The sequence below is a fragment of the Erinaceus europaeus genome, chromosome 5 (assembly GCF_950295315.1).
Source record: "Erinaceus europaeus chromosome 5, mEriEur2.1, whole genome shotgun sequence".
Classification (NCBI taxonomy): domain Eukaryota; kingdom Metazoa; phylum Chordata; class Mammalia; order Eulipotyphla; family Erinaceidae; genus Erinaceus; species Erinaceus europaeus.
The window spans coordinates 51,308,546-51,334,976 of record NC_080166.1 but is presented as its reverse complement, the minus strand read 5'-3'; the positions used below and the strand labels follow the sequence as shown (position 1 = coordinate 51,334,976).

At 38.4% G+C, this 26,431-nt stretch overlaps 1 long non-coding RNA gene across 1 annotated transcript; it reads right to left on the bottom strand.

Annotated features, from left to right (window-relative positions):
• Window positions 1-25,866, bottom strand: LOC132538694 (uncharacterized). Its single transcript, XR_009550048.1, has 4 exons — window positions 25,768-25,866; window positions 21,219-21,292; window positions 3,677-3,778; window positions 1-123 (listed from the first exon to the last, which is right to left on the bottom strand). It is a non-coding gene; the product is annotated as an uncharacterized LOC132538694 (long non-coding RNA).
• Window positions 25,867-26,431: the final 565 nt, after the last annotated feature.

The following is a 26,431-nucleotide window of genomic DNA, read 5'->3' as shown; positions in this document are numbered from 1 at the left end:
ATTTATTACCTATGAGATTCATTTTTTCCCGTCCAAGTACTAATCAGGCCCAACCCTGCTTAGCTTCCAAGATCAGGCATAGTCAAGGTGGTATGTCCGTAGACTGGATTTCATTTTCTTTACCTATTAAATGGGAATATAAAAAACATGTATCACTCAAATTACATAAGACTTTAGTGAAAAGTCTGGTGGAATATTAACTATGAAGTGTCTAGTATAGTCTCATATTCAATAAATAATCAATAAACAGTAGCATGTAATCCTATTCACACACTACCCAAAGTCTACCTTTATTTACCCTCAAAAGTTAACTGTAAAATAATCCTCTCATATCTTTAATGTAGTGAGTTAGCTGCAACCTCATGACTTTTGTTATTTCTGCATTTAATCATAGAATATCTATAACGCTTTATTCTTGTTCTAAGCACTGTGAAATTACAGATTTCATATCTTTCCTAATACATGTAATATTCTCAAGTAACTATTAAATGTAAAGGCCCATTCATGTTAACTACCATCTACAATTACCACAAATGTCACTGGAAGTGTGCTGGGACTACTTTGGGAACTATTTCCCCATATGTTCAACTTTACAGAGCTGATCTTAACATCTAAATTTAGCTTATGTAAAGGAAACACTTTAGAGATTCCAAAGGCTGCCATCTTCTCAGATCTCCCCTGCTGTTCTCCCAAGGCAGTGCCCCAGCATCTCTCTCCAGTGAGCTTGCTCTAATCTCCAAAATCCTCCCAGCTGTACTTTTGCTTCTGACAGCCTGCTCTCCACAGCAGCCAAACAGCACATTGCATCTTTCTCCTTCCCTCATTGAGGTTTCATCTCAATTTGAATAAAGAAATGAAAAGAGTTTACTGTGTACTACAAATTCCCTGCTTCTCTCACCCACCACATCCCACTGGAAGCATGACTTCAGAAGAATGGGCTGTATTTCAACAGCCTGTGCATCTGCTAATTCCATTGCTTGCATTATACATTCCAAATCATGAAAACTTGGCCATTCACTTCAGAGATATTCCTTGAGTACCTACCTACCTACTCTTTCATCACACTCCAATTATTTTTCTAATCATTTTCATAGCACTTATCACTAGCAAATACTAAATGAGGTATTCATATCATGGCTTAATGTCTGTCAAATCCATGAGATTATAAACTCCAAAAAGAATTACATTTTTGTCTGTATTTTACACTGCTCTATTACAATGCTTAATATAGTAGAGAAGAAACCCAACTGCTATTTTTTGATTAAAGTTATTAATAATTGCATAAACAGTGGATAATCAGTATTATTTGAAATATGTTTAGTCTGAGTTTTCTCCAGAGTGGACAGTGACAGGAAAGAAAAATAAATAAATAAAAGAGCATGTGAAAGATTTAGAAGCATGAAAAAACTCAACAAAATACAACCAAGATTTCCTCAGAAACTCACTAAGCCACAGATGAGTTCAGACAGTGGCCAGTGGGTGGAAAAGGGGTGGGGAAGACATTCTTAGAATTCAAGAAGCCATACTTGATGAGGGCTGGCTCCTTGAACTGGAAGTGAAACAGTCAAAAGACTTTGCCAGGGGCTCAAGAAGACCAAGTTAGCATTCTGGTTCTTCATTACTGCTCATCTCTCTCTGATGCCATGGCTATCAATCCAGTGCTTCACAGAATCTAGATTTAGTGATGGTATAATAGGGGAGAGAATTTTGGGGTCCAACTCCAATTTGTGTAAGCAAAACATTTCCCTTTTTGAGCCTCTGTTTTCCTTCCTTAACTATGTTATCTCTCTTAGCTTATTTCTCTTGTCTTCTCTTTCTTCCCTTATCTCTTAATCTCAAATTAGTGATTAAGTTAAAAAATCTACTTGTAGTTAAAAAATCCTCAGATTGACTCAGGCTCCCATAGCCTGCAATGAAGATAAATTGCAGTCAAATACCCAGCAGCATAACAAGGATTTAACAGCCACCATGTTTCAACTCATGGATTAAGGTAAAACAAAAAACAACTGTTAAAATTTACAACTGTGAACTCTTAAGTACCTTATATAGACACAAAGTCAGTCTAGAGAAGTGTAATCAGTGGATTGAAAAGTAGTGAGGGAGGGATATTGTAGAAGTTGTATTCAGCATAAGAAGATACTATCTGCTATTCTAATCACCCACTGCTCTCTTCAATATGAACACAAGAGATCCTATCTCTCATCTTCCAGAAGGAGCTGTGTCAACATGAGACTAACAGTTCTACCCATTCCTGAAAAACACCAAAGGTGACCAGCTTCAGGGATCTAGGAACCAACTGACCAAAAACCACTTCACACCATATGTAAACAGCAACACCCAGGACACAAATTTCAAAAGACACCAAATAGAAGGGTCAAACCAAAAAGAAGTATTGCAGAAATGAACCAGAACAGAAATCCTGGGGAAAAGAAAAAAAAAAAAAAAAAGCTAGAAGCAAATAAGAATGAGGACAACAGGCAAACACCAATTGATACAGACATAATACCTCTACTTTTACAGCTTTTCCAAAAAAAAAATTAAAGGCACAAAAATATTCCCTTCCACCTTCTATAAAACCAACATTACCCTGATACTAAAAGCAGACAAAGAAACAACAAAAAAAGAAAACCACAGACCAATATCTCTGATGAACATAAATGGTAAATACTGAGCAAAATTCTAGCCAACCGGATACAACACCATGACCAAGGGGGGTTTATCCCAGGGATGTAAGGTTGCTTTAATATATGTAAATCAATCAAAGTGATCCACCACATCAATAAAATCAAGACCTAAAACCATGTAATTATATCAATAGATGCAGAGAATGCCTTTGGCAAAATCCAGTATCCCTTCATGATCAAACAGTACAAAAAATGGAAAGAAATGGGAGTAAAGTATATATATTTGTTTAAATAATAAAACATAAATATACAACACTTCACTCCTATGAGAATGTCATACATCAGAAAAGATAGCAACAACAAATGCTGAAGAGGTTGTGGGAGCAAAATGTGTGCATTGCTGGTAGGAATGTAAATTAGTCCAACCCCTGTGGAGAGCAGTCTGGAGAACTCTCAGAAGACTATAATAATTGGGCCTATCCTGTGACCCTGGAATAGCTATCCTGGGGATCTATACATCCTAAGGTACCAAACACACACATGCAAAAAGATTTGTGTATACCTATGTTCATATTAATACACTTTGTGATAGCCAAAACCTGAAAGCAACCCAGGTGTCCAACAACAGATGAGTGGCTGAGAAAGTTGTGGTACATATACACAATGGAATACTACTCAGCTATTAGGAATGATGAATTCACTTTCTTCACTTCATCTTGGATAGAGCTTGAAGGAATCATATTAAGTGAGATCAGCCAGAAAGAGAAGGATGAATATGGGATGATCCCACTCATAGGCAGAAGTTGAAAAATAAGACCAGAAGGGAGAAAACAAAGCAGAACTTGGACTGAGTTTGATGTATTACAAATGGACATGAGGGAATATTCAGGTCCTGGAACATGAGCTCATGGTGGAGGGCCTAAGTGGAGGGCTAGAGTTTTATACAGAAGACTGAGAAATGTTACACATGTACCTATTACTGTTATATTTTACTCTTAACTGTAAACCGTCAATCCCTCAATAAAGAAAAAAAGAAGTTAAAGCCCACTTACCAAAATTCCTTGTACTTCCAAAGATATCGCTAGAGCATAGAATGTAGAATACAGAAATTGTTTGAAGACAAAAATAGAGATCAGGTCTGAAGACTGGTACAACTGAAAAAGAACTCATCATATAAGAATTTATGGTGCTTAATTTGGCTTTATTTTAAAAGGAAGTATGTTAATAAAGTAATTTTTAAGATTTATTTATTTACTCCCTTTTGTTGCCCTTGTTGTTTATTGTTGTTATTATTGATGTCGTCATTGTTAGACAGGGCAGGCAGAAATGGAGAGAGGAGGGAAAGACAGAGAGGGGGAGAGAAAGACAGACACCTGCAGACCTGCTTCACCACTTGTGAAGCGACTCCCCTGCAGTTGGGGAGTCAGGGGCTCGAACTGGGATCCTTACACATCCTTACAGTGTGCTTTGCACCACCTGTGCTTAACCCACTGCACTACTGCCTGACTCCCTAATAAAGTTATTTCTTTAATGTATGCCTCTGGTAATAATCTGTTCATTCACTAGGCTTTAAAAATAATTGATGGAGGAGTCAGGTGGTAGCGCAGTGGGTTAAGCACAGGTGGCACAAAGCACAAGGACCAGCCTAAGGATCCCAGTTTGAGCCCCCAGCTCCCTACCTGCAGGGGAGTCACTTCACAAGCATTGAAACAGGTCTGCAGGTGTCTATCTTTCTCTCCCCATCTCTGTCTTCCTCTCCTCTCTCCATTTCTCTCTGTTCTATCCAACAACAATGACATCAATAACAACAACAATAACAAGGGCAACAAAAGGGAATAAATAAATAAATAAAATATTTTTTAAATAATAATTGATGGGAAATAACTAGGATTTTTTAAATCCACTCAATTCATAGAAATGTTTATGAACTGCCCAAACAGAGACTTAAGATGGAGAAAAATAATGAAATTACATAGGGAGCCTCAACTCATGGCCTATCTGTATGTGTTCCCTTCAACTCATAACTTTATATTTCTTGCTGACCCTAAATTCCACCATAATGTGCTGTAGCCAGTGTAGTATTAGCAAATATGACATGAAAAGAGCTTTGAAAAGCATATTTGTCCTACCACCCACCCTCTTGCACTATGGAGGTGGCCTAGTTTTTGAGCCTATCCTGTACCAAGAGACCCTGGGCTAGTCTACTGGCCAGGTGATAGCGGGGATGAGAAATAGAGGGGAGAGTATTGAATTTTTCCAATCAAGAATTTTTATTTTTCCACCAGATTATCTCTGGGGTTCAGTGCCTACATGGCAACTTCAGCACTCCCAGAGGCTTTTTTTTTTAAATAGAGACAAAGAGAAGTGGAGAGAATGGGAAAGCAGCAGAGACAGGGAGAAAAACAGAGTCGTCTGCAGCACTCCGCCACATTCATGAAGTTTTGGCCCCATAGGGAGTGACCATGGGCTTAATTAAACACAGGTCCTAGAGCACATTAACATATGCACTCTACTGGGTGTGCCATAGCCTGGGCACTCAGGAATACTTTAGAATTGGTTAGTAACAATAGCTCGTGTAAAATAATCAGATTCTGGCTCGGAGAAGCGGAACTCCTATACCTATGTACTCATGAAAATAATAAATGCTCGTAATTTTAAGACACTATTTGGGAAATTTGTTACAAAGCAATGAGATACTGACATAACTTCTATAATTTCCCTCCCTAAAAGTAGATTTTAAAAGTAGGTCAGAGGAGTTCCCCTAAATTAAAATCCAAGACCAAAATAATAAGGTATTTACTATGTAAGTCAAAGGAGTTAAGATGACATTAGTTACCTAAGCAAAAGAGTTCTTAATCTTCCAATTAACATTTTCAAAATGATTTCAAAATGCAAGATTATGAGGAATTGTGTTCAACAAAATGTGTCCCTACACTTTATGAAAGTAGATAGATGTTTTGTAAGTATAAATGTCTTAGCATCCAATGGAGTGTTGGTTTTCTTTGTGGGTTTTACTAGTCTAACAAAAGCAAAACGGAAGGGAGAGGAGGTAGTTTACTGGGTAGAGTGCCTGATTTACCATGCAGGAAGCCCTGGGTTCTTAGTCCTGGCACCATAAGGGAGCTACATGGGGAGTGGAGTGGAGCTATGATATCGCTCCCTCTCTCCCCAATCTAGAAAGTAGTCAATTAGTTCATTAAAATTAAGTGGAATGATATGCACATTCTTCACCCTTCAGTAATTGTACTCTAGCCCTATCACCTGGGACTTGAGGCTTCAACAGCATTCTACTCTCATTACAGGAAACTATTCCCTCTTTAATTAAAAAAAAAAAAACTAAGTTAACAACCTTTTTGCCCACATACCAAATTCATGCAATGAACTGTAGATTAGAAAAATCAGTAACTTGCTTCTATTGAGACATTTCATATTGCTTTTTAGTATTACTAATTATTCAGACTTCTGTAATGGCGTAAGAACTGCCTTTTTCCCCCCTTCCAATGTTAACCTTCTTTCTTTTTAATGTACATTAATTCCCCAGAAGGTCTACACTAAAGCATAAATTTTCACACTGGAAATGTGAATGATGAGGCAATCAATCAAGAAGTACAGATGCTGTTTGAAGAGACTCTCTTACCCTACCACCTTCACACTCACAGCCATGAGCATGGGTGACAACTTCACTTCATACAAAATCCATTTTATATGCAGTTCTATAAAACATAGATATTTTTGTCTGAGAGGGAATTTGGACCAAGCTGAGAGTATTAATATGGTCCAAGTCATAATATGCCCTTGCTTAGACATTTCTGCTCCTCCTGTGTGGTATCTTAGTTCTCTTGGACAGATGTAACAAAATACTAGAGACTAGGTGGCTTATACACTGAAATCTATTTCTCAATGTTCTGAAGACAGGAAGTTCATGCTCAGGGTGCCAGCATAGTCAGGTAAAGGCCCTATTCCAGATTAAAGACCTTTCATTTTGCCCCCAAATGGTGGAAAGAGCATTACTTAATCCCACTCTGCCCTCAGGACATAATCACTTCCCAAAGACTCCCTCTCCAAATTAGGCTTTAGGGTTTCAACATAGTGGGGGTGGATGGAAACATAAAGTGAAATTTGAACTTGGACTGGATGGGGGGTACTACACCCAAGCAAAAGACTCTGGGGAAAGAGGGTCTGCGAGGGGGAGAAAAGGTCCTTGGAGTCTTGATATGTGATGACGAAAAAGATCCTAAGTCAGGAATGAATGTGTTCTACAGACAGCTACCACAGGGGAGGAATGAGAGAACGAGAGCTGTAGCCATGTGGCAACAAACATACTATAAACCATTTAACGCCCCCCCCCCCAAGAAAATTGGGAAAATACCTAATGTATAGTATGTAGCAAACAGGGTCTAGATTCTTTTCTTTCTTTTTACAGGGGTGGGGCAGGGGTGGGGGTAGGAATTGGCAATATGACTTCTCTGAGGTTTTCCTGCTGTAAGATGACTCAATTACTCAATTAACTTACAGTCTTTTCTGTATATTATGATTCTAAACAGCACAACACTGAGAAGCTAAAAAAGTTTTTTCTACAAAAAAAAAGGTGAAGCATATAAGGATATAGAAGAAGGATGAACAGGTTGATAATATGTAAGAAAAATAGTAGAGACATGTATGTTGTACGATTGGGTGAGAAAAAAGGTTTTAAAAAATTCTAAAGAACAAAAGGCCACCTAATTTTACCTCCAGTTATATATATACTTGGGACAGTAACATCACAAAGTGAGGGCTCCTACACAAGTTTACTTGACACTCATATTTTTCACCTCCTCTGACTGTTCAAAATGTGCTTTTGTGGGCTGCTTATCTTTATGCAACATAAGCTTCTGCAATAAATTCTTTTATATCAAGAATATATTTAGGATACACAGTACTACAGATAGTTGGATGGCAGGTTTACTGACACAACTAAACGAAGTACCATTTCATTATTTCTGACTTAGTCCAGTCTTTTATTTAAAGTACTTTTTTTTTTTTTAATGAACTCACTTTATTGGAGAGTTGGTCAGTGGTTTACAGTATCACCCTTGACACATGGGCGCAGGTGCTGGTATCCTTGATGGGTGTCTGTAGAATACTTACCCGCAACTTGAGTCCTTTTCCACCATCATAAACCAGGACTCTAACATCCCCCTCCACCCTAACTCCTATTCTCCTTCCCCAGATTCCCAGGATTTGCCCTCTATTTTTAGGCTTCTCCTACATATCATGATCCTTCAATTTCCAACCAACAGGAGGCAAAGAAGATGATGTTATCATTTTAACAGCTGAGTAGTATTCCACTTTGCATATATACAACTTTCAGAGCCAAGCATCTCTCATTGGACATCTGAGTTGCTTCCAAATTGGGATATGACAGATGTGAGGGCGATCTGGCTGTGACATCTGTCACCCCATTGACCGCCAGGGTTGATTCGGCTCATCTGGCTGGCTAGGCGGGTGTCCCCTTCCTCCCTCACTGCTCCATGTGTGTCCCTGCTGAAGCTGCGCATGCGGTCCAAGAGGACGGCCTTCCCCCGAATAGAGACGGTCTTCAGTAGAGGGTATACGAGTAGTTGCGCTCGCCTGCTAGAACCTCCAAATAGGCTCTCAAGGTCCAAATTGGGATATGAAAAATGTACTGCTACGAACAGTGGTAAACATATATCTCTTCATATAGGCATCCTTGCTTCCTTTGAATATTCCTCTAGATGAGGAATTGCTGGGCCACAGGGTAGGTATGTTTTTTTAAAGACTTTTTTTATTTTTTGTTTATAAATTTTATTTACTTCCTTATTAATTATTGGATAGCAACTGAGAGAAATTGAGAGGGAGTGGAAGATAGAAAGGGAGAAGGAGTCAAGCGGTGGCGCAGCAGGTTAAGCGCACTTGGCGCAAAGCTAAAGGACCGGCATAAGGATCCCAGTTTGAGCCCCCGGCTCCTCACCTGCAGGGGAGTCGCTTCACAGGTGGTGAAACAGGTCTGCAGGTGTCTATCTTTCTCTCCCCTTCTCTATCTTTCCCTCCTCTCTCCATTTCTCTCTGTCCTATCCACCAACAACGACATCAATAACCACAACAATGTTAAACAACAAGGGCAACAAAAGGGAAAATAAATAAATATAAAAAAATTTTTTAAAAAAAGGAAGACAGAGAGATACCTGCAGCCCTGCTTCACCCTTGTGACGCTTCCCCCCTACAAGTGGGGGCCAGGGGCTTGAACTTGAGTAATTGCACACTGCAATTACTGCTCAACCTGTTGCACACTGCTCAACCTGTTGCACCACCACCTGGCTCCCATGGGGTAGGCATATTTCTAGTTCCTTACGAGTCACCAGAATATTTTCTACAGGGGTTGGACCAATTTGCATTCCCACCAGCAGTATAGAAGAGTTCCTTTCCCTCCACAGCTTTTCCAAAATTTAGTGAGTCTGTCTTTCCTAATGTATGACACTCTCACAAGTGGAAAGTGGTATCTCATTATTGTTTTTATTTGCATTTTCCTGATAATGAGTTTGCACATTTTTTCATATGTCTTCTGGCCCTCTGGCTTTCTTTGCTGATGAAGATTTTCTTGTTCATGTCTTTGCCCCATTTTTTTAATGGGTTTGTTGCTGTTGTTGATGTTTTGGAACTTCATGAGTTCTTTATGGATTTTGATTATTAGCCTTTGTCTCATGTAAGGCATCTAAGAATCTCCTGTTCTATAGAAAGGCTCTCTCTGTTTTGGTGATAGTTCCCTTTGCTGTGCAGAAGCTTTTCAGTTTAATGTAACCCTTTGGTTTGCTTTTTTATTTTGTTTTTCTTATACTTGGACTTGAGTCAATAAATATGTTTTTTAAATTTACATTGAAAAGAGTTCTACTGGGAGTTGGGCGGTAGGTAGCACAATCGGTTAAGCGCACGTGGCACAAAGCTCAAGGACCCACATAAGGATCCCGGTTCCAGCCCCCTACAGGGGAATCGCTTCACAAGCAGTGAAGCAGGTCTACAGGTGTCTATCTTTCTCTCCCCCTCTCTAGCTTTTCCTCCTCTCTCCATTTCTCTCTGTCCTATCCAACAATGACAACATCAGTAATAACTACAACAATAAAACAACAAGGGCAACAAAAGGGAATAAATAAATAAATGTTTTTTAAAAAACTAAAAAAAAAGAGTTCTACCAATGTTTTCCTCTAAATATCTAATGGTTTCAGGCCTAACATCCAGATCATTCACCCATTTGGAGCTTATGTTTGTATGTGTAAAATGTGGTGGTCATCAATGGTCTCTTCCATCAGGAACATCATCATAAGCCCTCTTCTGGGTCCTCCCAGGACCTTCCCCTCATCATAAAGCAGTGACAGTAGTGACTGCCCCAGTCTCCGAATGGGAGGCTGGGTTGTCCTGCCCTGCCCCTCGAGGAAGACTGGTCCTGAAATGAGTGAAACCTGCAATGCTCCAGGCTGTAGTCATGAACTGCGAGTTCAAACCAATAAGGACTCAGGTTACATAGGCTCTTGTGCTAAACAGAAATATATGTATATATTTGTGGGCCCTGGATCAGGTGGATGAGGTTAAACAGTTAATTTTTTTATTATCTTTACTTATTGGATACAGACAGAGAGAAATCAAGACGGTAGGGGAAGATATCGAGGGAGAGAGACAGAGAGATACCTGCATCACTGCTTCACCACTTGTAAAGCTTTCCCCCTGCAGGTGGAGATGAGGGGCTTGAACCCAGGTCCTTGTGCATTGTAACATGTGCAGTCAACCAGATGTGCTACAACCTGGCCCCAAACAGTTCATTTTATTCACAGATTTTTTGTTTCAAGAATGGGAGCTACTCTCAGCCCTAATCCAACGTTCTGGCCCTTTTCTCTACTCTGACACCATCTTCTCAGACAATGTTTTTGTTCAAATGCATGTTAGCCATTAAACACAAGTAAAAAACTATGACAAGTTGTGGGCCCTTAAGAACAGGCCTAGAATGGACTTCCTAACTTCTTTGCACCCTCATATCTCTGTTCTCATCTGCTCTTCTCATTTATGTTTCCTGCTTAATAATCATTTCCTCCCGCATCTTACCACCTTTTAGCAAACAAGTTGCAGATGTTATTATGATTCCATCCTGACTACTGCTTTAGTGCCCTACATCAGTAGGAAAAGACAAAATCAGGAAGAGAGTATGAATCAACATGCCAATGCCTATGCCCAGCAGAGAAGTAATTACAGAAGCCAGAATCCCACCTTCTGCACCCCAAAATAATTTTTACCCATACTTTGGTCAGGGAGAAATGGTGGGGGAAGATGGTCAGAGGGCTCTGAACTCCAACTCCAACAGGACCCGAAGACAGAGGAGGAAAGTGGGGGGTGGACATTTGGATGTAGTGGTAGGTGTATGTGTGACTTGGAAAGGAAGAGAAGATGGGACCCACCCCAAAGTGGGGAGCAAATACATACAAATATAGACAGACAGTTGTAGAAATAATAGCTAACTCATATCGGCAACCTTAGGAGAACTGCCGTAGCTTACAATGGAGGTAGCTTACAATGGAGGGATTGGGGATCAAAAGCTCTGGTGGTGGGGACAATGAAATTGTTATCTTGTAATTTTGTAAATCAATATTAAATCTCTAATAAAAATAATTAATTTAAAAAATAAATTTAAAATATTTACTACTACACTCTAAAATGTGGTGGTCCAGTTTTATTCTTCTGTGCATTTCAACTCAATTCTCTCAACACATTTGTTGGAAATGCTCTCTCCATTTAATGTTTTTGGGCTACCCTGTCAAAAAAATTTACACGATTGTCAATATGGGGTCTTATTTCTAGGCTCCCAATCTATTCCAATAGTCTTTGCATATATTTTGTACCAGTACCAGGCAGTTTTGGAGGTGCATAAAAACCTTTTCAGATAAGCAACATTTGAAGGAATCAACTATCACCAAGCATACCCTGCAACAAGTTCTGAAAGGTCTCCTATAAACAATCACATCACCAAAAACATATCATATAGCAGAACACTGTAAAAGTTTAGAATAATGGCTTTATAATATCTTCAATCTATAACATCAACAAATGTCAATGGCCTGAATTCACCTATTAAAAGGTACAGAGCAGGAAGATGGATCAGAAAACACAACACAACCATATGTTGTCTGCAGGAATCCTACCTAACTCAACAAGACAAACACAGACTCAAAGTGAAAGGATGGAAAACCATACAAGCCAATGGACCACAAAAAAAGGGCAGGAACAGCTATTCTCAATCTGACATGATAGACCTTAAAATAAATAAAATTTAAGAAGATAGGGATGAACATTACTTAATGCTCAGAGGACCAGTCAATGAAGAGGACTTAATGATTATTAACATTTATACAACCAAGGAGAGGCCATCTAAATACATCAAATACCTACTGAAAGAGCTACAGCAATGTATTAACAATAATAGTCATCATTGAAGTATGTCATCATTAAAGTATGCCAGTCTCTTGCCCTTATTCAGCTTTTGTAGTCCTCACTTTGATAAGGTTAGCTTTGGAGTGACTGACGGAAGTGTAATAGGAAGTAAGTGAGGAGGGTATTGAATTCACATTCTTTACCCCATCTTGGATGGAGCATGAAGATACCATGTTAACTGAGATAAATCAGAAACAGAAGGATGAATATGGGATGATCTCACTCATAGACATAAGTTGTAAAACAAGATCAGAAGGCAAAACTCTAAACAGAACCTGGACTGGAGTTGGTGTATTGCACCAAAGTCAAAAACTCCGAGGTTGGGGGGAGGGTTCAGGTCCTGAAACATGATGGCAGAGGAGGACCTAGTGGGGGTTATATTGTCATGTGAAATATTATGCATGTACAAACTACTATATTTTACAGTTGACTGTAAACCATTTAATCCCCCATTAAAGAAATTTTTAAAAATTGAAAAAAAAAAAAAGAATTATGAGTTCACTCTCCTCATCTTATTTTGGATGGAGCTTGAAGGAACCATGTTAAGTGAGATACGCCAGAAAGAGAAGGATGAGTATGTGATGATCTCACTCACAGACAGAAGTTGAGAAATAAGAGCAGAAATGGAAACACAAAGCAGAACTTGGACTAGGTTTGTTGTATTGCACCAGAAACTTCTTCAAGGAAGTTCATCTACGCCGATGACATCTGCTGTGCAACTCAGGCATCCAAGTTCGACATCCTCGAGGAAACACTCACGAAAGACATGTCTCTGATATCTGACTACTGTAAAAAATGGCGACTAATCCCTAGCACTGCAAAAACGGTATCATCTGTTTTCCATCTACACCATGTGTCGGCCTCGCGTGAGCTTAATGTGCAGCTTGGCGATACGAGAATCCGGCATGAGGCCCAGCCAGTCTATCTTGGCGTTACTCTCGATCACACTCTGTCATTTCACAAACATCTCATAAAAACTGCAGCAAAGGTGGGTGCGAAGAATAACATCATTGCAAGACTGGCCAGCTCCTCATGGGGCGTGAGCGTTTCCACACTACGATCATCCTCTCTGGCATTATGCTATTCCACTGCAGAATACTGTGCCCCAGTATGGTTCCGCAGCCCCCATGTCCACTTGGTCGATTCCAAATTATATTCCTCCATGAGGATCATTTCTGGAACCATCCATTCCACCCCGGTTCCATGGCTGGCAGTTCTTAGCAACATCGCCCCGCCAGATATTCGTCGGGATGCGGCATCATCTAAGTTCATTTCCCACGTCTACACTCGACCGGACCTGCCAATATACGCGGATATCTTCGCCCACCCTGTTCAACGCTTGACATCTCATCACCCAATCTGGTCCCCTACGCCTACACTGAACTTCTCTGTTCCAGTCTCTTGGAAACAGAGTTGGCAGTCAGCTGAGGTAAAGAACAAACACCTCATCACAGACCCCTGCAAGCGTCAACCCGGCTTTGACCTAGCATGTTATGATTGGGCCCTCCTCAATCGCTATCGAACAGGCCATGGCCGGTGCGCCGCTATGTTCCATCGCTGGGGAGCCAGAGACGACCGGAACTGCCCCTGCGGCTACAGACAGACTATGACCCACATAGTCAATGACTGCCACCTCTCCAGATTCAAAGGAGGTCTCGAAACTTTACATCAGGCTTAACCTGACGCTGTTGACTGGCTACAGAAGAAGAGCAAATGCTAGAAGAAGATTGCACCAAAGTCAAAGAACTATGTGTTAAGGAAGGAGACTTTCAGGTCCTGGTGCATGATGGTGGAGGAAGGTCTAGGCTGGGGTTTAGAGAGAAACTTTACACATGTACCAACAACTGCATTTACTGTTTGCTGTAAACCATTAATCCCCCCAGTAAAAATTGTTTTAAAAGAAGTTATGGCATTTAAACATCATGGAATACTACTCTTTAATCAAAAAAGACAATATCATGTCTTCTGAAACAAAATAAATGGAACTACAGGTGATTGTGCTTTATGAAATATGTAGAGATGAAAGACAACTGCTGGATTTTTTTCACTCATGAAATCTAGGGAACTAAATAAATGAACTTGTGAGGACAAAAATAAGCCAACCAACTGTTTCTAAGAATCTGTGAGACTATGCTAGTTATCTTTGGGATGACAGAGGACACAGAATTCTGGTGGTAAGTGTGGTGTAGCCTGGAATTATGCCTGTATTCTTATAATCTTGGAATTCATTATTAATCACAATTCAAAATGGGAAGAAAAAGAAGAAGAGAAGAAGTAGAAGGAGGAAGAGGAGGAGGAGGAATTTGGTAGGCCCTGGATGTGGGTTGCACTAAATCCATATGTAGCTCAGAGTGGAAAAGTCATTCTGATGATGTTAATTCTTCCAATTTATGAACATGGTCTATCTTTCCATTTGTTTGTATCTTTTTTATTTCTTTGAATCATGACTCATAGTTTTTAGTATACAAGTCATATACATAAATCAATAAATGAGATCAACTACATCGACGAATGGAAACCAGATAACACATGATCATTTCAATAGGTGCAGAGATAGCTTTTAATAAGTTTCCACCATCCTTTCATAGTTGAAATATTCAAAAAAAAAGCAGGGATAGAGTAAAAATTCCTCAATGTAGTTGAATCTATGATACAGCAAACTATAGCCAACACTACATTCAATGGTAAGAAACTGAATTTTTTTCCTCTTTCACCAGGTTGCCTGCTGTCCTGTTACTATATAACTGTGTTGGAAGTTCTAGCCATTGCAATTATGCACAAGAGAAGAACAAAGCGGATACAAATCAAGAGAACCAGTAAAACTGACACTGTTTTCAGTATACATAGAAACTTCAAAAGAATCCAGTAATAAACTCCTGGAAATTATGTTAAGCAATAAAGTAAGGTTGTAAGCTATATAAGTAACTGATAACAATCAGTAGCATTTTCTGCTCATACAAGTCAGAAGAAATCCAGAAATATACCCCACTCATTATAGTAGCAAAAATATAAGAAAAGAATAAACCAACTTTAAAGTTCTAAACCAAAGTATGGCAAGCATTTTCTGTAAAAAGGTCTATAAAAGGTGCTGACTATGGAATGTTCCTACTCATGACCACAGAATGTGAGCTCAGATCTAGAGGAATGCAGAGGCCACACAAGCTCCTAAGCTAATTATGGGCCCCAAATCACATCAAATCAATGGGGTTTGCAGTCAACAATATTTATACCCCTTTCCCATATTAGGGAGCTACTCTCTTCCCTGATGCAGCTTTCTGTTCCTTTTTCCAGCCATGACATCATCTTCCCAGGCAATAACTTGGATCCACCTGCATATCAGATTTCAGGCTCAGGGAAAAAAGAAAAAAGAAAAAAACTAGTATAGCCACAGGCCCTTTGGAATTTAACTAAAATATGCCTACTAGCTATCTACAAAATGGAGGACCCCCCCAGCTCTTCATCTGCACTATTCCAGCCCTTAGGTCCATGATTGGTCAACAATTTGTTTGGCTTATGTTAACTCTCTTGTCAACCATCAGGTTCCAGATGCTAGCATGATGCTGACCAGACATCCCTGGACAGACAACTCCACCAATACATCCTGGAGCTCTGCTTCCCCAGAGCCCTTCCCCACTAGAGAAGGAGAGAGGCAGGCTAGGAGTATGGATCGACCTATCAAGGCCCATGTTCATCGGGGAAGCAATTACAAAAGCCAGACCTTCCACCTTCTGCATCCCACAATGACCTTGGGTCCATACTCCCAGAGGGTTAAAGAATAGGAAAGCTACAAGGGGGAGGGGATGGGATACAGAGTTCTGGTGGTGGGAATTGTGTGAAGTTGTACCCCTCTTATCTTATGGTTTTGTCAATGTTTCCTTTTTATAAATAAAAATTTTTTTTAAAAAGGTGCTGACTATGGGCCTCAAATCTATGGGGTTTACAGTTAACAATATTCATATACTTTCCCCATATTTGGGAGCTACTTTTTTCCCTAATCCAGCTTTCTAGTGCTTTTTTCCAACTATGACACCATCTCCCCAGATAACAGCTTTGGTCACCTGCATGACAGATGTCAGGCTCTGACAAAAATTCGTAAGGTCATGAGCCCCTTCGAATATACCTAAAATAGACCTACTAGCTTTTTCCAAAACAGAGGCCCCAAATCTTCATGTGCAATATTCTTGTCTTTAGGTTCATGATTAGTCAACAACTTGTTCTGATTTATATCTTAACTCTTTTTTCAGCCACCAGGTTCCAGACGCTATCATGATGACAGCCTTACTTCCCTGGGCAGATGACCCCACCAATGTGTCCTGGAGCCCCACTTCCCCAGACCCCTGTACCACTAGAGAAAGAGAGAGACAGGCTAGGAGTATAACTGAACTATCAATGCCCATGTTCATTGGGGAAGCAATTACAGAAGTCAGACCTTCCACCTTCTGGACCCCATAATGACCCTGGGTCCATACTCCAAGAGGGACAAAGAATAGGAAAGCTTTCAAGGGAGGGGATTGGATATGGAGTTCTGATGGTGGGAATTATATGGAATTGTACCCCTCTTACCCTATGGTCTTGTCAATACTTACATTTTATTAATTAATTAATTAATTAAATTTAAAAATAAATAAACAGGCTAGGAGTATGGATCGACCTGCCAGTGCCCATATTCAGTGGAGAAACAATTATAGAAAGACAGATCTTCCATCTTCTGCAACCCATAATGATCCTGGTCCCATGCTCCCAGAGGGATGAAGAATAGGAAAGTTTTCAAGGGAGATAGAATGTGGAATTGTATGGAATTGTATCCCTTTATCTTGTGGTCTTGTCAACATTTTATTTTATAAATAAATTAATAAAAAAAGAAAGTTTTAAAAAGGTCTGAAAAATACATAGACTGTGTGGACCTTGTGGTCTCTTGCTCTAATTTCTACCCCTGTAGTATGAAAACAATAGAGGACAATACATAAATAATGAGTGTGAATTGTGCCAATAAAACTTTATTTACAAACACAGTTTTAGCCCACAAGCAGTTGCCCACAGTTTGCTAATCTCCTAAAACACCATTCTTAACTAGAAGTGAAACATACACTCATGTTTTTATTTACTGTCAGCTGAGAAAGTACTGACATCCTGGATAAATGTCTACTCTCTCATTTTATATACAACTATAAGAAAATGAGATATCAATTACAGAAGCCAGCTCCTACCTTTTACTTTATATCTTTTTTTAATTGTTATTTATAAAAATGAAACATTGACAAAAAACATAGGATAAGAGGGGTACAACTCGAGATGACAAATAGATTAAAAAAAGACATTTATAAAGCACTAATTATAAAATTGTACATCGCATGTTTTTGTGTAGATTATAGAATATACAAAACAACTGAACCTGGAAGGTACTGTTGCTATTCCATTATCCATATGAGGTAATTGAGGTTCGGGAAGATTAAATAATTTATCCAGAGTAATCTACTAAGTTGATGAAGCAGTCAGATACCAGGTAGCATTTTCTAAATTATTACATTATGTCAAGGCATTAATTTATAACCACATGTAGATTGCTTTATTTCAAATACTGGGAAATTATAAGGTTTAATATTTGGAGCCCAACAATTGAGACACCTTAGTGTGTTTTTTGTTTGGTTTTTGGTTTTGGGGGTGTTCTTTTTTTCCTTTCTTTTTTGCCTCTTTTCATTTCCTCCCTATTCTTTTCTAAAATGATAAAGCAAAAGGTACCAGTACCTGATGCAGTAAAGGATGAAAAGAGATGAAAAAAGAAAAACTACCACTGAAAATTTCTACACTATATGACATTTTTTTCAAGCCATTTTTTATTTGTGATTAATAGTGGTTTACAGCATTATAAGATTACAGGATACAGTCCCTCACCATATCTACCACAAAGTGTTGTGTCCTCCACCCTCCCTATGAGAGCCGCCACAGTTCTGACAGTATTAGAGACAGTTTGTCTACTTCTAGTTGTTTGCTTTGTTTTGTTGCTGTGTGTTTGCCTACAATTCCGTATGTGTCAATTCTCTAGATTCCACATATGAGTAAAACCTTTCATAGTTGTCTTTCACTTCCTTACTTATTTTACTAAGCATAATCACCGTAATCATTATGATCCATCCATTTGTCCCAAAAGACACATCATCTTTCTGGATTTCACAGTAGTATTCTATGGAATATATATATATCCTATAACTTCCTTATCCAGGCATCTGTCAATAGGCATCTTTGGCAATTGTGAATACTGCAGCTACGGACATAGGGATACAACTGTCTCTTCAAATGACTGTTTTCATATCCTTTAGATAAATGCCTAACAGTGGATAATAAGTTATTTCCACTTTTATTTGTCTAAGAACGCTCCACACAGTTTTCCAATGCAACTGCACCACCATTCCCACCAACATTGTACCAGAGTTTCCTTGCTCCAAATCCTCACTAAAAGCTATCCTTTCCTTTTGTGATGATGTATATACTACTCTCATAGGTGTCACATAGGTGTCAGTGTAGATTCAACTTATATTTCTCTAGTGATAAGTGAAGTTGAGCATTTCTTTATGTGTCTGGGTATTATGTATCTCTCCTTTAGAAAACTGTCTATTCTGTACCCCATAATGTCCCCTGGGTCCATGCTCCCACAGGGTTAAAGAATAGGAAATCTATCAGGGGAGGGAATGGAATATGGAGTTCCAGTGACGGAAATTGTGTGGAATTGTACCCTTCTTATCCTATGGTCTTGTCAGTAGTCTTTTTATTTTATTTTATCTTATCCTATGGTCTTTTTTTTTTCCTCCAGGGTTATTGCTGGGCTCGGTGCCTGCACCATGAATCCACCACTCCTGGAGGCCATTTTTCCCCCTTTTGTTGCCCTTGTTGTTGTAGCCTCGTTGTGGTTATTATTATTACCATAGTTGATGTTGTTTGTTGTTGGATAGGACAGAGAGAAATGGAGAGAGGAAGAGAAGACAGAGAGGGGGAGAGAAAGATAGACACCTGCAGACCCGCCTCACCGCCTGTGAAGCGACTCCCCTGCAGGTGGGGAACCGGAGGCTCGAACCGGGATCCTTAAGCCGGCCCTTGCGCTTTGCGCTACATGCGCTTAACCCACTGCACCACCTATGGTCTTTTTATTTTTTAAGTAAAAAAATTTTAAAAACAACTGTCTATTCAGTTCTTTTGCCCATTTTATTGGGTTATTTGTTTTTTCTTTTATTGAGCTGTATGATTTCTTCTTGGATGTTTAATATCAACAACTTCTGGCCAAATATCTTCTCCCAATTTCTGGACTGCCTGGTAATTCTCATGTAGTTTGCTTTCTATATGTAGAAGGTGTTTAATTTGGTGTAATCCCATTTTTGTTCTCTGATTTTCATTCCACATGTCCATGAGGTTAAGTCTCTAAATACATCTTTGATGTTAATATCCTGCATTGTTTTACCAATGTTTTCTTCTATGTATTTTAAAGTTTCAGGTCTAACATCTAGGTCTTTGGTCCATTTTGATCTGATTTTGGTACATAGTGTGAAGTTGTGATCTATTTTCCCTTTTCTACATGCTTTATCAGCACCACTTGTTACACAGACTTTCTTTACCCCCACTGAATGGTGTTGGCCTCTTCGTCATACACTAGGTATATATATATATATATGGGTTGACTTATGGGTTCTTGATTCTGTTTCCTTGGTCTAAAGTGCCCACACCACACCATTTTAATTACTATTGCTTTGTAGCATAAACTGAAGTTGGGGAGCAGAAATAGTTATTTTACTATCAGATAAAATAGACTCTCAGGCAAAGAATGTAACACTGTGATCCCCAAATCAGGAAAGGACTCTACCAAAAAAGGAAAAATACAGACCAATATCCCTCATGAACATCGATGAAGAGATCCTCAATAAAATCTTGGCAAATCAAATTCAACAATATATTAAGAGAATAATTCGGGAGTCAGGCTGTAGCGCAGTGGTTAAACATAGGTGGTGTAAAGCGCAATGACCAGAGTAAGGATCCAGGTTTGAGCCCTGGCTCCCCACCTGCAAGGGGAGTCGCTTCACAGGCGGTGAAGCCTGTCTGCAGGTGTCTATCTTTCTCTCCTCCTCTCTGTCTTCCCCTCCTTTCTCCAATTCTCTCTGTCCTATCCAACAATGACAACAACAATAATAATAACCACAACAATAAAACAACAAGGGCAACAAAAGGGAATAAATAAATAAATAAATATTTTTTAAAAAGAGAGAGAATAATTCACCAAGATTCATCACTGTGAAGCAGGGATGGTTCAACATTCACAAATAAATGAATGCAATCCACCTCCACCACATCAACAAAAATATTTTAAAAATCAGTCTTATCAATTTATCTGGAAAGGTATTTGACAAGATCCAATATCCATTTTAAAATGCTCAGAAATTGGGAATAGAGGGGAAATTCCCCTGTGTGATAATGGTCATATTGCAAACCCACAGTTAATATCATTCTCAATGAGGAAAAAATGAAAACTTCCCACTTGAAATCTCGAAATAGAAAAAAATGTTCACTATCACCACTATTATTCAATACTGCTTCTGGAGTTCTTCATCAATGCAATCAGGCAAGAAAGAGATACCAAAGGAATGTGTATGGGAAAAGAAAGAAATGAAACTTACTATTTGATGATGCTATAGCATGCTTAGAAAACCCCAAGAAGTCACCAAAAAACTACTGGAGGTAATTTATAAATTCAGTTAGAAAGCAGGATACAAAATCAACACACATGAATATGTGACATTCATATTAAAGAAATGATCTCTACAATAATTTTAGTTATATTTTAATAGCCTTGAAAATTAAAAAAAAGATTAAAAAGTTTTAAAATATGATCATTGTCTTAATTTAATTTTTACTTGTTAATTAAGAGGTGTAGATTCTATATCGACATAATGCAGAATAAGACAAAAAAGAAATAAAGGAAGGGAAGGAGAAAAGAAAACAAGAAACACAGTAGAAATTGATTGATCATCAAACCAACTTTCTATTCTGAAACACAAACATACTAGTAGAACTACATAGATTAGAAAACAATTCTCTTGGATAGTGAGCTCCTTTAGCATATCACCCAAGTTCAAGCCTCACCTGCATGATGACATTGGAGGAAGCCTCAGAACTGTGGTTTCTTTCCTTCTCTGTCTCTCTGTCTCCGTCTCAATCTAAAAAAAAAGGCATCCTGGAGCAGTGAAACCCTAACAACAACAAAAATAAGACGACATACCCCAGACTCCCATCGACTAGCTGGGGCCACGTGACTAAACATTAATCAAAAGAGTGTGAATCAATGTCTAGGTGTTTTCCCCTTTAGCAGAAGACCAGAACCTGGAACCTAGTAATGATTATGTGATGAGAGGAGTGCCATAGAAACATTAGTAAATTAAAGAAGTCTGTCCATCAGTTGTATTTACTTAGTAAATTAACATAGTCATTCTGAGTAGTATGGGAGTTCCTCAAAAAAAGTTTTGAAATATGACCCAGTAGTTCTACTGCTGAGTAAATACCTGAAGGAAATGAAGTCACTATCTACGAGATAATCTGTACTCTCACATTCTCTGCAGGATTATTCACAATAACCAACAACTGGAAACATACTGAACATTTACCAATGGACAAATGGATATAGAGTATGTGGTAATAAATATCCGTGTGCATATATATGCATACCTATTTCAGCCATAAAAAGAAGGAATCTTTGTAACAACATGGATAGAACCTGGCATTATCTTAAGTGAAAGTAGTCAGACTAAGAAACTAATATGATCTCCTTTATAAGTGAAACCAAAAAGGGGGAGGATAACTGAAATCTTTATAAATAATGATAAGGGAAGGGAAATAGCATAATGGTTATGCAAAGAGACACTCATACATGAGGCTCCAAAGCTTCAGCCAGGTGGTGGCCATTTAGCATTGCATAAGTGTATGAAGTCAAGACATGTACATCTTAAACTTACACAATATTACATGTCGACTATATCTCAATAAAACTTTTCTGAGCAAAGAAGTTTTAAAAAGATAAATACTCTTTTCATATAAGTTTAAGTTACTCAAGAGTGCTTTTATCCGATCACCAGTCACTGTAAAATCAGCACAATCGTCCCAGAAGGCTGTGTGCAAACTAAAAATGCAATTGCTTTTTTTCTAGAAAGCTCCCTCAGGAGTTTCTGGGTGGACTGTGAGGTATAAAGGTGGGTAAGGACCTTCTATCATTTCATCTAAAAAAAACAACAACAGAAGATTCTGTAAGTGAAACTATTGTTTCAGCCTAACCAATATTGCCATCAGGAAATAAACAGCTAGCTACAGTTCACTCAAAGAGCTGACGTAGAGGACACAGCTTGGTCATTATTCCAAAAAGCATAATAATGTCAACTAGGGCCTAGAAATTTAATGACCTGAGCATGGTCACACTGACTCCAAGATTAATTCACTATGCCATTCTGCTTCTTGAAGACTGAAAGTAGAGAGACACAATTTTGATAAGTGACTGATATAATGTGACACTATGTCACCTGCACACATTAGATAATTGGCATGTAATCGGTGATTTCTCTTAAAGTAAATAAAAGCTCTCTTTCACCAGTAGGTAGTGTCATTTCACAAAAGAAGAGACTTCTAGGGGGGGGTCAGGCGGTGGTGTACATTATAGTGTGCAAGGGCTTGGGTTCAAGCCCTTGGTCCCCACCCGCAGAAGGAAAGCTTTCATGAATGGTGAAGCTGGGCTGCAGGTGTCTCTCTGTCTTTCTCCCCTTCTACTCCACCCACCTCAATTTCTCTCTGTCTCTATATAATAAATATTTTTTTAAAAAAATTTAAAAAGAAAAGATTTCTAAAGCATCTCTTTTCTATGTTTGTGGAGGGGCTTGGAGGGGTAAGTTCAAGGGTATTTTATTTGTTTGCTTATTTTGCTCTGATTTCTGTAAAGCATATTTGAGATGAGACAACAATCTTCTGAAAACATCAACTTGTAATAATAAAATTCTTGGGCAAGATTAAACAGTAAGATTAGTTCTATATATAACATTAGAAAAAAATGTCTGGGGAAAGAGCAAGTCTTTCCAAAAGCAAAATTAACCAAATAAAACACTGGAAAATGTAATTCAATCAAGAAAGAAGGTTTGTTTGGTTTTTTTTTTCTAATTTGAATATGTCATTAGATTAGTAAGTAGTGTCAACAGTTTCCAAATGCCAGTGTGTGATCATAAATGCTCTGCAAATTCATGATGCAAAGCATTCCTTTTGGGGTATATCTTTTGTCAGTCTATCTATGGCAGCTACACATAGTTCTACAGAACCTTATCAGCCAAAGAACTTCCACAGTCAGAAGAAATTGATTTTAGAGGATAGTAGAGGGTAGAAAAGCAACTACTATTCATTGAAGGTATTTTATTTTCCTATAACATCTTTCCCACAGTCCTTTTTCCAAAGCTCCTGACACCACTCCATTATTATTTCTTTTTCTTAAGGTCCTGCCTTTTCCTAAGGAAGAAAGATAGGACCATGACATTCCAGGAACAACTTACAAGATGAATATCCTAGAGGAACCACCAATGCAAGATGTCAATACTGCTTGTACACTCCCAGAAAAAAAAAATTCCTGAGTCCTTGTTCTATCAATCTGCTGGCTGTATGGCTACCTGACTGACATTTGACAATTAAGCATAGGTCTTTTATTATTATTATTCATCTCAGTAAAGGTTCAAGCAAATTAATGTCAAAATGAAGACAGGAAAAGGTGTGAAGAGTTGTGAGAACTGTATCAAGAAGTTACACTGACTACAAGATGAAAAGAAGAGACAAGCTAGAAGTCAAAAGTTAGTTCAGATAAAGCATCTTCCAGCTTTCCCATTGCTTATGTCAGATGGACCCTGAACAGCCTTCAGAGGTGAGATTACATTCCTTTTATGGAAGTGCTACTTTCTTCCACTAATACAGTCACTTAGGAATTTAGAAAAACCAATGAGTCAACCATTACCGTTAGTGTCTATCAGTACAGAAACTCCTTTATGAACTCTTCCATCTCAATAAAGGAATGTATGTCTTTTCTCCATAAAGCAAATGTGTTCCTGAAAGAATGTTCTGTTTCATTAAAAAAGTGATCTTATTTACATTTGATTGATGCAGAAAAGCAATCTTGTTTTGGTTATTTTTCTTTCCTATTATAAACTGCCATCCTTTGGTGTGACCTAAAATGGGTCATCATTCAAAATAACTTTAACAGACAAAACTCTCCTTGCAATGAGATCTGAATATAAAACTTTGCCAAAAAGACTAATACTTCTCCTCCCCTATTAAATAAACCTTATTAGTCATTTAAGTAGTTGTAACCAAAGATAAGCTTCCAATGGGTATAAAAATAATATGTTTATGTGTTAGCAAGAAATCACTAAAGATCTTGAAGTTTATCCCTGCCATGAGAACTTATAATTTAAAAAAAAAACTGTACAAGTGATGTATTCTTGAGGCATTAATACAGCACAAATATAGGCATTTATATCTATAACTGTAAAAAATAAATACTATACTAAGAACAAAATGGAAAATAACCCCAAATATACAAAATTTCCTAACTTTCCTAACAGGGAAAAAACATTTAAATATTTGAAAAAAAGCTATTCCTAAGTGCTAGTTTCATGGACAAATGCTCTATTGTTTTATGATAGGCCAGGGGAAATCAATACTGATTTAAAAATTGAGAGAAAATTACTTACACTAACCAGTCTATGCTCAATATTAATTCCATCACACAGTATATGTAACAGAAGGTCATGAAAAGCTGGTGTTTCTTATTTCAGCCTACTCCCGCTTTATCTTAAGGTTTGTTTGCAATAGAAGTCACCTCTCCCCTCCCCCCCAGCAATCACACAAACCTAACAACGGCTTCCTTAGAATAATTTGACCTGATTCAACCACGAATTCCAATCCACATACTTTCTTCTGTTATGGCAGTATCTCTGCGTACTTCATGTAGTTCTTATAAGATTTTTATAAACAAACTAGGGGTTTCTCATTAAGCTTCCTATCGTGTACAGGACCAATGAGCAGCACTTTTGCCCATAAAAAGCTTTTCTCGTTACCCTAGAATGTCTTAAGTTCGCTTCAGGTAACAGTGAAGTACAGCATTGTTGTCATCGTTGTACACTTCTTCTTTTTCTGTATTCTGACTCCTGGGTACCTGTGTCCTAAAAGGATTGATGATTATTTACTGCTCCCTCCCAGATTGGAAAGGTTTGGGGGTGGGGAATCTTGAAACTTGCCTGACTCAAGCGTTTTTTTTTTTTTTTTTGGTTTTTTTTTTTCAGTCATTGCTTTGACACCAGCAATCTGTTTTCACCTGCTTATGTTGGACCTTTAGTACTTTACTGACACCATAAAGCAAACGGCTAGAAAATACATTGAACAACTTCCTTCAAAATGCAGTTGGTCTGTGATTAACAGCCAAAAAAAAAATAATAACCTTGCCAGATCCAGATCACAGAAGCTTTAAGATTAACTCTTGAACTAGATTCATAATAGAACAGCAACTCAAAAGTGAATCATTTGCTAATTCAGTCCTTACTAATTATAGTCACTCCCTCTCAGGTCATGTAATTAACTTATTGAATTCAAAAAAAAAAAAAAAGGTACGATTACTCACACAGTGTTGAAGATGCAATGTCAGCTATTTAGAACAGAAACATCCAAGGCCGTGTTAGAACTCAGTTACAACTACATAAGCGTTAGAGCAGGAACTGGCAGGCCTCTGAAGTACAGCAACTATAGTTACTGCTCGTGTTCTTCGTATGCTGGGCTATAATTTATGAAACTGAGCCACAGTCCCAGCCAATCATTTAGCTTCTCATAACAAGTCTAACTGGCTCTGGAAAGCTGAAAAGGCTGCACTAGAACAACAAAGATGAGATATTCTGCACAATGATCTGCTTATCTGGAAGTGCTTTCCCTCGAAAGGCCAGAGAAAAAATATAGCTTCACTGTGTGAGGGAAGGACAGATGATTTGGGGAAATAGGACTCTGTGTAGAGCAGGCTCTTTCCCTAGTTTGGCAATCCCAGCCTTGACGATATTGAAGGACTTGGGGTGCCTCTGGAAATCGAAGGGTAACCACAGCAGCAAGAACCTGAGGTAATTTCCATCTTTTTTGCTTTTAGTAGAAATGATTCTGAGTTAAAAATAAGATGCATAAAGTAGCTCAGACAATAAGGCAACCTTCAGTTTTTTACGTTTTCCACTTTAATCTTCGGTGTGTCATTCCTTATTAAGTATGAGTCGAAGGAGACTAATGTACCTAAAATCAACAATCCA